Source organism: Micrasema longulum, unplaced genomic scaffold (assembly GCF_059751315.1).
Source record: "Micrasema longulum isolate JH-2025_06_02 unplaced genomic scaffold, ASM5975131v1 h1tg002850l, whole genome shotgun sequence".
NCBI lineage: Eukaryota > Metazoa > Arthropoda > Insecta > Trichoptera > Brachycentridae > Micrasema > Micrasema longulum.
In genome coordinates, this window is record NW_028279972.1 from 101,444 (window position 1) to 114,577 (window position 13,134).

At 31.9% G+C, this 13,134-nt stretch overlaps 2 protein-coding genes and 1 long non-coding RNA gene across 4 annotated transcripts in view; 1 reads left to right on the forward strand and 2 right to left on the reverse strand.

Annotated features, from left to right (window-relative positions):
* The window catches only part of sona (sol narae metalloprotease), a gene marked incomplete at its 5' end in the record, with an annotated part of 148,005 nt that overhangs the window by 101,438 nt on the left and 33,433 nt on the right, over nucleotides 1-13,134 (forward strand). The gene's annotated exons all lie outside the window — the stretch shown is intronic.
* Nucleotides 1-13,134, reverse strand: part of LOC148271475 (homologous-pairing protein 2 homolog) — a 39,527-nt gene that overhangs the window by 23,421 nt on the left and 2,972 nt on the right. The window lies entirely within an intron of this gene.
* Nucleotides 748-2,492, reverse strand: LOC148271476 (uncharacterized). Its single transcript, XR_015825084.1, has 2 exons — nucleotides 1,141-2,492; nucleotides 748-1,078 (listed from the first exon to the last, which is right to left on the reverse strand). It is a non-coding gene; the product is annotated as an uncharacterized LOC148271476 (long non-coding RNA).

A 13,134-nucleotide genomic window follows, 5' to 3' on the forward strand; every position in this document is an offset into this window, starting at 1 on the left:
AAACAAAAATAAACTAAAAATCTTTACCATGAAGCGAAGGGGGTTTTGAAGAAAAGGTATTTTATTTTTATTATTTTCCTCTTGTTGTTATTTATTGCTTTGCTTATGCATACAAAGCTTTTTTTCTAAGCATATATTTTTTTACAATAGTTATTTTTCACGGGTCTGCTTCTTCATTAATTTATGAATATAGGTATTTAAAAAAAAAAAAAAATTATAAAGAAGTTGCTTTATTATTAACCTAGCTTATAATATACAAGGTTTTTATTTCAAAATGGATTTTTCTGCAATTGAATTTCTTTAAATTTATCTAAACTGTTGGGATATTAACGTATGTATGGTATAATGTAGGTATAATATGTAGGTATTTGAACGTACAGTCAAACTGTAATTTTCCGGATCAATGTCTGTCAGGCGTTACCCGGATATGCAGACATCCGGATAGTTGGATTAACCATTAAATTAAGTCAAAACATCTTCTTTATTTTTTATTTACGATTTTGATATTAGGCAATCCGGATGGATGGAGTTTTACTGTAGTTTTTATGTCACTCTGTCGCAGATGCCTCCCGATACTATACAAAAAGATATCTGCACGTTGGACTGTTTATGCCCACCTAAAATCGACAAAATCAAGGTTTCTTATTGCCGATTTTCGCACCCCAAAACTGACCTTTTTTTAAGAAAGAATATTAAAATAAAATTTTCTGTGTCGGTAACTTTCGCATTTTTAAAAAATATTATCATATTTGTATACTGTACGTCCGAAGACGACAGATAAAACTAGGCGATTTTAGGGGTTTTTGGAAGGTTCTAGTTCCCTTAAGAAACAATTAACTAAAAAAAAAAAAATAGGTACACGCCAATGGTAAAGATCTGTAGTGTAAAAAAAAAATACTCTAGTACCATAAACCAGTAAGAAAATACGGAAATACGATTGTGTAAAGAAAAGTCAGACCGCGTTTCTTCTTAATTACAGGTTTTCTGGTGAAGATACTTTTTTTTACACAAATATACACATTTTCGTTAAGAAAATTCGATTTTGTTTTTTAAATAATTTAATATAACTGTTATCTTCCTATATGGGCCCTGGGCCCCGATTACAATGGCAAGTTACCATTTATCTTCAATTTTATCTACAAAGTAAAATTAAGTTTTCTGTATGAAAAGCAGAATATGCATACATTTTTATCTTCAAATCGTGTTTAATTATAGGTTGCCGATAAAGACATTTTAAATTTTCATGCAAATATACTCATTTTCGTACACAAATGTCGATTTTTCTTTCAGTCGAAGATAACTCTGTTAACTTCCCATTGTAATCGGGGCCCTGGAGTGCTATTCTGAACAACTCTCGCGGCACGAGAAAACAGTTTTTCTCGTGTATTTTGTATGTAAATACACGAGATAATACCGTCACGAGAGCGTTTCGAATACCAGCCCTGGGCCTTTATTCAAACGGCAAGTTAACAAAGTTATCTTCAGCTGTCTAAAATCATGGCTCAAGTACCCGAAACCAAGGAGAAAATACGAGAATACGTTTCTATAAAAAAACAGTAATCGTTTCATCTTAATTTAACTACCAGAGGATCATCAAACCATTACCTGATTATGTATCGGGAATATATGATAAAAGCTCTTGGCTCTTGGCCTCATAGAGTTGGGGATAAGTATGTCACTTTTTTTTTTTACTATGAGCAAAACGGATAGGAAGACCCTTGATCTTAAAAACGGATTTCGTATAGGTGGAGCGAGTGCTTTCATTGATGGTTTGATGGTGCTTAAGTCACATAAATAGTAAAATAAATGCAACGTATCTTGAGAATGTTACAGGAACGTAAGATGATCAGTTTTACAATAGGGGCAGTGAAATTTTTCACTTTAAAATCACCCTATAAACAGATATTTCATGTTGACCCTCCCAGCACTTATCTCCACTCGATTTCATTTCACAGGATTTTACCTGAGAGTAGTCATCGAGTCGAAAACACTTTTCCAGTATCCTCGTTCTATTTCTTGCAAATAATCGTATTCTTCATCTGCCCGGACACAAACTATTTTTTGTCGGAAGATACAGTGATATAAATAGTTTTATTTGACTTATTAATTAATTATTCTTTGACATATTAATTAAAGGATTTCTCTCAATGAACCAGCTGTGTCTAATGTCAAAGATAGCATCTTTTTTAGTATAAACAGCGTAATAAATTTGGCAATATTGATTCGGGAATTGACCTGTCCGAGGGTGACGTCACCCGAACACCTGTGCGATGGTCAGGCAGGTACCTAATGCACCGCCACCTCACGCAGAGCAGAGCTTACCTGCCTATACTTTTATTTTATTACCGCGGTATATAATTAAATGCGAATAAGCATTGTGAATTGATAATGATATATATATTAAAAGCAGATGTCAATTGAAGTTGCTAAAATAAATAATGAAATATTTAGTGTTAACGTAAGTTGTGTCCGATTAAAAAAAATAAAATAAATAAGCACCAAAAATAAAACAAAATGGTAAAGGTTACGTCATTCGAAAGAAAATTTTCTGCTCAACAAGATGTTGTGTTTACTTTTACGATACATACGTTACTTTATTTTATTACAAGCCTTCAAAACGAATGTCAAGAAACTGAACGTGACCATTTTCAACACCTTCTATTATCATTCAATCGAAGGGATAAAGCAGCCAAAGTTACTCGCGATATTTGCGCGGTGTACGGTGAAGATGCTTTTTATTTTACAGGAACAAACAGTCGACAATGATATAGTAACATAAAAAAGATACAGTTTAAAGACAGACAGCAAAGTTTCTAAATAAAAATCATACATATTAAATGGTGGTACAACAAAAGGGTGTGTTTCTGTGTATTTGTAGGAGAGTAAGTGTAGAGGTGTGTTTGTGTGGGAGTAAGTGTTCAGGTGTGTGTAAGTGTGAGCATCATTAAAGAGCAAGTGGGAGCGTATCGCAGCCAAAAAGATTGAGTCTTAATTTTTTTTTAATAAATTAAGGGGCATGTTAAACATATCAATAAATGGAAAAAAAAAGCATTATAGTTAGAGCAAGAACGATAGAGAAAAGAGTGATGTGCATAATTAGTGCTACAGACTGGCAGGTGAAATTAAATACTTATTTTTTATCACGTGAAAGGGGACGTTAAGATTAATTTTGGAGAGTAGGTTAAAAGAGTCTACTTCATTATTTAATAATTTATGTAAATAGCATAATTCAGATACAGCGCGTCTATTTTTAAGGGTAAAAAATCCATTTTGTTTGGCAGATTGGCTGTAAGTACAAAGCGTTTTATTGTTTTTATAATCTGGGTATTTAAAAAAATTCGCTGAACATTTTCAATCCTTTCTATGTTTGTTATGTACTGAGGGCGTGGAGCCGTAACTTGGAGTTTGTATCCGTTGTGTGGAACAACGGATGCAAACTCCAAGTTACTGCGTACAAAAGTGTATAAAGTTTTCAATGTAGTGGTTTTTTTAAAGGGTTTGGAAATTCTGAAAATGAAGCCCAGTATTTGGTAACAAATTATGAATTATTTACTAATTTCTTATAAAATAATAAAGGAGAATACATTAATGACTAATTTGTTTTAACTTTTATTTTGTTGTCTTCTTGTACTCTTAATTTGGAAAAAAAGGACATAACTTATGTTAACACCCAATACTAGTGGATACGTATGACGAAAGTGTCCGGGCAGATGAAGAACTCTATAGCAGCTCTTAAGTAAAAATCTTGAATAAAAAATGTCCATCCTCATTTTGTAGTGGTTGATGCGTTCGTCTCCATGGACACTACATTTGTTACCACAATACGGAGTGGCTTTTTACCGGTACGCTTTTTTCTATTTTTTTTTTTGCATTGTATTTACTTCATTATTCCCTTTCCGCACCTAATGGCGCATAGGGCACTGAATTGGTACACCTATCGCAGCGTATCTTGATATTTATTTTGTTACATGAAGGTAAGATGATTAGTCTTACGCTTCAGGTACTAGTCGAGGGACTTTGCAATTTTCTAGTGTGAAAACACCCTTTAAAATAAAAATTTCATATCAACCATATGGGGAATCGAACCCGAGACCTCTTGCATGGTAGGCAAACGCGCTGACCAAAACATTACGAGGCCGACTTGAGCTGTATTCACTTATATATTGAAAACTATTATTGGCCTGTAATTTTGGTTTATTTGTAAATGTTGTTTTTTTGTTGCTACAATGGCTGTTTTCTTTTTGTAAATAACATTAAAAATATGTTTGAGTTCACCGCGTGCGCCGCAGAACGCTCGCCACTATGGCCAAGCACTAACGTTCCGCGCTGGTTTCACATATTTAATTAGCACGCTAGCGAAATAAAAAAAAGCATTAATTTTCATTACTATGACATAAAGCTAGCATGTCTACATTGTCCACTGTCCTCTATACCAGAGGTCAAAGAAGCATAAACATAAATAATTATTAGGCATATTTTATAGTTTAATTATTACTTTCTAGGTTTGCCCAGTCATTGACATCGGCAAATAATCATTGATAATTTATTTTCACAGGACATATATTCCAACAGGGACTGAGAACCTCTTTGAGAAATTATTAAAGGAGCCTACGTTTACTGGAGCAAACTACGTTCGTTGGGGATATGATTCACCGATTTACTTTACGCCAGAAAATGTTTTTTATTATTTTTTTATCATCATCATCAAACCTTTGTACAGAGGACACTGCATTGGTAAAGTAAATCCAGTTTATTTCGATGATCTGTTTAACAACGTACAATGACTGCGACTCGGTAAAATTTTTAATAAATAATGTAACATATATTATATCTGCACAAATATCATCAATCATGATTATTTTTTTTATTTTGGATGTTTTAGCACTAGCTTTGTAGTTCATTGTTATATTTATTTGAAAATTTTAAATTTAATTCAAAACACTAAGGATAAAACAAACAAATTAGAAGAATCAGGGGAATACTAGAATGGCTAGACAGGTGCCACCGTTTTGTAGCAACAATTTACGGACAGTGTATACTTTTAATGCCGTATTAAATAGACTTCATGAACTCGGCAATAGTTATTCCCACGTATCTGATATATTTAGTGTAGGGTATTGTTCCTATAGAACAAACCTTTTGAACTTTTTCAAAGATGGTGAATGGTAATTATAATTATGTTTATTTATTCAAGCATTTCACTTTGCCTAGTTGTGTGATACAGTACTTATGATTTTCTCGTTGTTTTACTGTAGAATGTTTTATTATTTAAACTTTCTACTGAAAATGCTGTATAATTTTAAGGTTAATTTTATTAATATAAATCTTCCATACTTTTTAGTTTTTTTTTTTATAAATCTTGGGTATAACGAAATTCATGTTTTAAAAAAATATATATATATATTAAGCCAAATATGTTAATATTATAAATGTTTGTAAAATGCAGATTTGCCGTTTATGTTATTAAAAATAAAAAAACAAAAAAAATACAAACTAAATGGCCACAATTGTAGAGCATTTTATATAGGAAAAACATCGCGGTAATTTAAAATTAAAATAATAATAATAATAATAATCAAAGTTTATTAACAAAAATAACAATAACTTTATCTACTATATAAACACTTAGGTAATAGATTTCTCTGGATCATGTCTAGTCTGCCTAACTAGGTACAACCTGTTTTAAGGCAGACATTTTTATGCAAAAATAAACAATAACATTCCTACCTACTTGTTAAAATACTAAACAGTTTTACAATATTAATTTATTAGGAATTTATTTTTGGTAAATTTTCCGATTTTCCTCGACCTAAATCCAGTAACCATTTTTTTACAAATTTGTTAAATTGAATCCGGGTCATGGTTTTGCAATCTTTGGGTAGCATATTGAATATTTTGGGGCCCAGAAACCTGAAATTTCTTTGCCCGAATTTAGAGTTTGTGATAGACCCCATGACCCATCCTCTAGTTTGACTTCTGGTAGTGTGGGAGTGTTCCTTTTGGGATTTGATAGATAAATAAAAGAACAGATGAGATGTCTCAATAATAACAATTTTTCGGAATTAGCTGAACATATTTTAACTAATAACCATTCATTTCATTTGGAAGATGAAATATAAATATGACATTTTAATAATAAAATTCATAAATTAAATCATTTGGAAATCCTCGAAATCAAAAACGCCGTCAAACAAAATTTAAATATTATACATAATGAATTTAATTTAAATCACAGTCCTATTTATAATATTTTTCCTGTAAATTCTAACCCTACCTTAAACACAATTACCCCCTCCTCTATCCTTATCTACACCCACTTTTCACTGTTTCTGTAACGTATATATATTTCGTCATTATATAACCCTGAAGAGAGCAACGTGAGTTGCCGAAACTAGTCGGTTGTGATAATAAATAATTGGTTCATAAAACAAAGTAATTTAATTTATTTCTTTATTTTTTAAAAAATTATTTAGGAATTATACAGCACAATTGTCGTAATTTTAGAATATACTCAATTAAACTTAATTCTAATGGACTGGAAAGTTTCCATACTATATTACTCGCCCCGAAAGTACATGATAATGTTATCGTCACAATATATTTTTATATATATACATTTTTTTTTCATTTATTTTTATTTATTATTTTCTTTATTTTAAAATATATATTATAAAGTAATGCCTAGTAGGAGAAGACCCGTGCTAAGGCAGACTAACATATATGTTTATTTACATATCTCCATATACATACTTTCTCTTCCATAATCTTTCCTCCTTTCCTTTTTCCTCTTTTTTCCTTTTTCCCATTGAGTAATAGTTTTGATTTATGGTAATTTATAAACAAATACTTTTATTTCTTTTTTTATACACCTTTAGCTTTTTAATATTTTTTTTCTATTGAATATGTTCTGTAACTTGAATTATAAAAATAAAACTTTTTTTCTATTGGTTGGTTGGAAGAAATTGCCATTTGGCTATAAGCCCGCCAATGTACAAATAAAATTATGTATAAAAAGTTAAATAAATAAAAATACATACACACACAGACGTGTGCACTCTTATGTTTTTTTATAATGTTGTGTATATTTTTTTGTATTGCTGTTGTTTTTCTTAATAAACAAAATAAAAAAATTTAAAAAAATAAACATTAATACACATACACATACATACACGTACATACACACCCACATACACGTACATACACACATACTTACACGTACATACACACATATACTTACGAATTAATCTTTTTCGTATAGCGATAGTTGGAGGACCGGTAGTTGATTTATCCTGAAAAAATATATCATTTCACTCGGAAAATTCATTTTATTTAACGACAAAACTAATTATTTGCTTTCGCATTACCATGCGAGCTTAGCCGCGGGTAAATGTACTTGAAAATACAAAAAACATTTTCAAAAATAAATGTACGGGTAAATCAAAAGAGCACAAATAAATACCTCTTTTTTAAATAGTAAATAAGTCAGTATTTGAGTTTAGTCGATGGGGAAAAAACCAGGTGTTACATAATTATTATTCTGCTAAATACAGGTGTTCGGAACTAGTAATGCCGGTTTTGTCTTCCGCGCGATATTGGAGGAGAGTGTCGTAAATTAGCGGGCCAACCGCGGGCCGCTGGGAAATGTGGTGGAAGCCGCGGTGGCCCGAGAAAGGTCTGATTCGTGAGGTTTTAATTGCTGCGGACCATTGGGAGCGAAGGTAACCTTGGATCTGCAGGCGTCAAAGTACAAGGCTGTGAACTGGCGTTCGGCGCATGTCGAGTGGCTGACCACGGCGAACGTGTGGGAATTTTCTCCTGTAAATACAGTGATTTTAGGTAACATTATTGCAACAAATTTGCTAATATTGATGCCGCCCGTCAATTAATAAATGCGTTTGTAGCTCGGAGTAATAATTCGCTAAACTATAGAGGAGCCCAAACGTAGAAAAACCATTCTATGACTATTGAGTATTAAGTTAGTTACAGTTCGCAGCAAAACAATGGGCCGTTCTTAGGTCGAGAATTGCCAATGGATATTAATTTGCATTGTAAATACTATTAAATATATAATAAAAATAATAATTATGGATAACTTATATAGCACCATTTTTGTAATATAATACCTCAAGAGCGCTTTACAAAGTAATTATATAAAGATGTAAATTTTATTTTAACTTTAACTTTTTAATTTAAGAAAAATAATTTACTTTTTCATATTACTTTTCCGCCACATGCTAAGAATTTGTTCAAATGATTTAGAGAACAAGTGGGAACAAGTTTCTTCCGAAACATCACTTCACTCTCACAGTTCCGGATTTCTGCTGGGAGAGCATTCCGTGCCGTAGGGCCTGCGACCGCAAATGCGCGTTCGCCGAATTTAGTGTGCTGTTTGCGTAGAGGTATAATAACTTTTCCTTTTGACGTAGATGTAGCTGATCTAAGCGTAAGACGTCTGTCAGCTAGTTCATCTGGAATGCAGAGTTCCCTTAGATATTCTGGAGCAGAGTTGTGCAGTGACTTATGCATAACCAACAGAGTTTGTATTCCACCCTCTGTGGAAAACGTAGCCAGTGCAATTTCCGAAGTAGTGGAGTGATATGACTGAAATTAGAGATTCCAAAAATTTAGTCGCGCTGCGGCATTTAATACAGCCCGTAGGCGATTCATTTTATTCATTGGTAGACCTGCGTAGATACGAGTACCATACAAGTACCATGAAAAAAGCTAAAATTAAACTTATATAATCACTTTGTAAAGCACCCTTGAGGTATTATATTACGAAAATGGCGCTGTATAAGTTATTCATAATAATAATAATTAGACCAGCAATATGAAGACTGGAGAGGATATGCGGTTCTCTATTTGGAAACTAGTATTTCGAACATTATTTCCGAAGGACTGTTTTTCTTTGATAGGATACCGTTGACATGTTATATATGTATCACATAGGACACGTGGCGTTTGAAGTGGCCATTTTCGATATTATTCATTTTAAAAGGAATTTTGTAGAATAATTGTTGTTTGAGTTGATTTTAGATCCTCAGGTTCAAACAGTGGTGTCGTGAAGGATAATATTCACACCATTTGCTATAAATACATTTGCGGATTGTAATTTAATCCAGTTAAGAATATAAAATTGATATAAATGCATTGTGCGTTGCATTTATTTTATTTTTTCAATGAAACGGATTCACGGGCATAAAACTTTATGGCTTTTTTCATACATAACGCGGGATATTCCAGACTGTAAAAAGTTTATTTTCGTACATAAAAATATTATTATTTTCATTCACAGCTTCGTTCCGAGGAGCCGGAATCACACAAGCATCGCGTGCATAAAATCCATAAAAACCCCTCATTATTGTCATATTTCGCCGTATTTTTGTCGCGGCGAGAGTGTGAAATGAAAACGGTCGGAGGGTTTTATAATTGGCACTTTAAATCTACATGTCTCGTTACTCGACGTTACGGACGAGAGATATGACAGAATTTGATTTGTCAAATGGTCAGGGGAACAGGTTATAGCGACCAGTGTGTGAGGTGTAGAAATGTAAGGCCGGTAGTATACCATTGGTAAGAAACGTATTCTACCGTAGAATGATTTCCGTATTCTACTGTATTCTACTGCATTCTACAATAGAATACGGTAGAATACAGTAGAATACGGTAGAATATAGTAGAATACGGTAGAATACGGTAGAATACGGTAGAATACGGTAGAATACGGTAGAATACGGTAGAATACGGTAGAATATGGTAGTTTTCGGTAGTTTTGGTAGAAAACGTTTTTCTTAATAAAATGGATGTATAATAACTTGATTGGTAATATTTTATTATAAGGCCTGATTTATACCATTGGTATTTTATAGGAAAACAAGTATTTTACCGTACAATACGGTAATTTTAGTAGAAAACGTTTTTCTTAATAAAATGTTCATAATATTCATAAAAAGTACATGTTTTTGTAAAATTCTAAACATAACTACTTTTACACATCTAGTAAATGTTATTACTGTAACTCTCCAAAAAAGAGACTAACTCTTGTGCTTGGAGAGTGACCTACACTGTTTTAGTTGTTTATTTCATTTTAAATAGGAGTACATGAAAAAGAAAAAGAAAAAGTAAAACATAGGATATATAAAGAAAAACATAAAGCAATAATACATTCATACTAATTAAAATTTAATGTTGTTTTTACACGAGTTCAAAAAGTTTCTTTCGATTAACTTTAAATTTATTTATTGATATGCTATTTTTAATAGTTTTAAGTTAATTGGGAAGATTATTATAATTTTTTACACCTTTAAAGACAAAGCTATTTTGACCATGACTTGTATGGAATTTTAATATTATGTTGGTATCTGAGTGACTTATTCATTTCAGATTATTTTATTTTTTCTTTTTTATATATTTGTAAAATAGAATTTATTTTATAAAGAGTGTCTACTGTATGAACCTTAAATATTTTGAATAGACTTTTCGTATTGAATGTTGAGGGTTTCTTTCATAGTAAGAAACTGTATAACACGGTATTTTTCTGTAGTTTTCAAGTTCGGCCTCGCGATGTTGGGCAGCCATTTGCCTACCACCCAAGAGGTCTCGGTTCCGATTCCCGGCATGGTTGACATGAATAATGATTTAAAAATGGTATTTTCACACTAGAATGTTTTTCATAGTCCCCGGACTGGTACCTGAAGCGTAAGCTTACGTAGCTTACCTACATGTAACAAAGATGATCAAGATACAATGTAGTGTACCAATGCAGTGCCTTATACACCATTAGGTGCGGAAAGGATATAATGATGATGATTTCATAGAAAACATTAAAAAAAAATAATGGCCGTTGTATCACTTTATTAGTAATATTTTATTATTTTCGCCCATAGCGCACCACCTCATTTCAATCCATAGGCCACTGTTTAGTAATTTTTCTATCGCCCTCCTCACATAAATTTTCCTTTTAGCATCACGGGTCAAAAAATTTGGTCCATAAGGCATTGCCTCATATTTTGAATAAAACAATATTTACTCAGTATGAAATTACTATTTTTTGTTGTAGTTTGTGCTTTTTGTCGTCTCTTAAGTTATTATTTTTCATGTTTTGTAATCAAACTGAATACTCATTATTGCGCTTGGCATGGCGTATGTTTTTTGTTCTAACCGCCTGGCCCGCGCCTTAATTCCTCCTCGGAATTTTTAGTATAAAAGGTAATGTAGAATATTGAATAAAAAAGAATGTATTAATAAAACTTTCTTAAGGCGAACATATTAAATTACGTGCCTGTTAAGAGTAAATAACAGCATTGATCGATACTATTCCTGGCCGATTACCTTTCGTTCCCATCCTTCCTTTGACCCATCCTTATGGTACCTACCTAACATCAAGATAGAAGATATTCAAAATTAGAAGATTCGGATTTAGAACAAAAACAAAACAACATTTTTGACTTCACATAAAATCGGAAAAAAAGTGGTTGGAATCGTCGCGCGTCGTGGAAAACATTGTCTCATTTTATAGTTCATTTTGTCATCCAGTGCCAGAAATTGAAGAACATTCAGACCATATTAAAGGTAGGTATCCATTCCATATTCCGATCCTTTCTCAAATATTTCCCAATTCACAAAACTGAATAAAATTTCGATTTTCATTTATAGTTCGCCTTTTCGTTAACAGTGCCATTAATTGAAACATTAATTATTTATGAAAATAGCAGGTAAATATAATGACATGATATTAATAGCAATGAAACAATAATTGAAAGTAAACAGTATGTGAAAAAATGCAAAATAAAATAATGAAATCAACGGCAAAAGAAATGACATAATGGTTAAGTATGGTTGATTATGACAATAAGACTTAATCTTATGCAAAATCCCTCGCTGCGTCAGAGGTAGTTTGTTATAAAAATTGTGGAATTTATTCGGTATCCACTGATTTAATACTTATATATTTTATCTACGTTATAATAATTTAAATATGGTATACCTATAAACTTAGAGTATATACAGATGTATATACTCTAAGCCTATAAAGTATATATATTTTTAAATATTTTTTTCCAGTAAAATCGCTACATAGTGCGGAGCCAATTCTACCATATTAACATAATAAACAAACATTAAAGTAACTAATAATGCAATAAAATAACGGACTAAACTGTATTAAAAAATAAAATTAAACAACAAAATAAATAAAGCGGAAATAAGGATAAGTAAAAGGAATAAAGGAAAGCATAAAGGGATACAATAAATTAATTACATGATACAATAAAATATATTTGATATCAAGTAGATACAACTTAATAATAAACGTTGGTTGATGACCCCTGTAACCCGTAAAAAAAATTGTGACATCATAATATTACCAATTTGTCGAAAAGTTTAATTTTTACGTTTTTTTCCGAAGCCTCGTAAGATTTGAATGCAAATTTTGTTATTTAAGATTTAACAGTAAAATCGGCTAATCGGATCGTATTGACTAATTATCATCTTTGGCATTATAATGAATGTTACACAATTTCAAGTTACGCTTAAAATATTATATGGTCAGGACACCCGCTGGCACAGCGCGGGTTTGAACTGTGCAACTCGGGTATAGACTATGCACCGTCTGCGTTGTCTATAAGTGTGAAAGCACTACAATTAATGATATGAATCATAAATGTATATATCCTTGGAAGCAGTGGAGTCTTTGATACCAAATTTCTAGTGAAGCTTAGATTTTATGTATTAGTATAATATGCGAAAATGTTAAGTAGGTACCTATAGTAAATAACACAGTACGGACCATGTTTGTAGGCATCTTTGAGCATTATTATATTGGTTGCTGGTTTTTTGTCGTCATAATGTGTTGATATAATGCGAATTAAAATACATATTAGGTATTGGTAAATAGCGATGATTTCTTAGTGAGGCTCAGCCTCACTTGCTTCATATGCTCCTTCGCCCTGCTTGGAAGCCTAACATTTCTTAATTTTTTTAAAGATTAATTTAATGCCCTTTCTTTTTTGGATCTGTTTTCTTCAAAACTCATTGCCGGATCCCACATTCCTCGTCATATAATGTGTACAGATGTTGCTTTTACCAATAAGTCCGCCAAAGTACTTATTGTTTGTACGTGAATATTTTAATAGA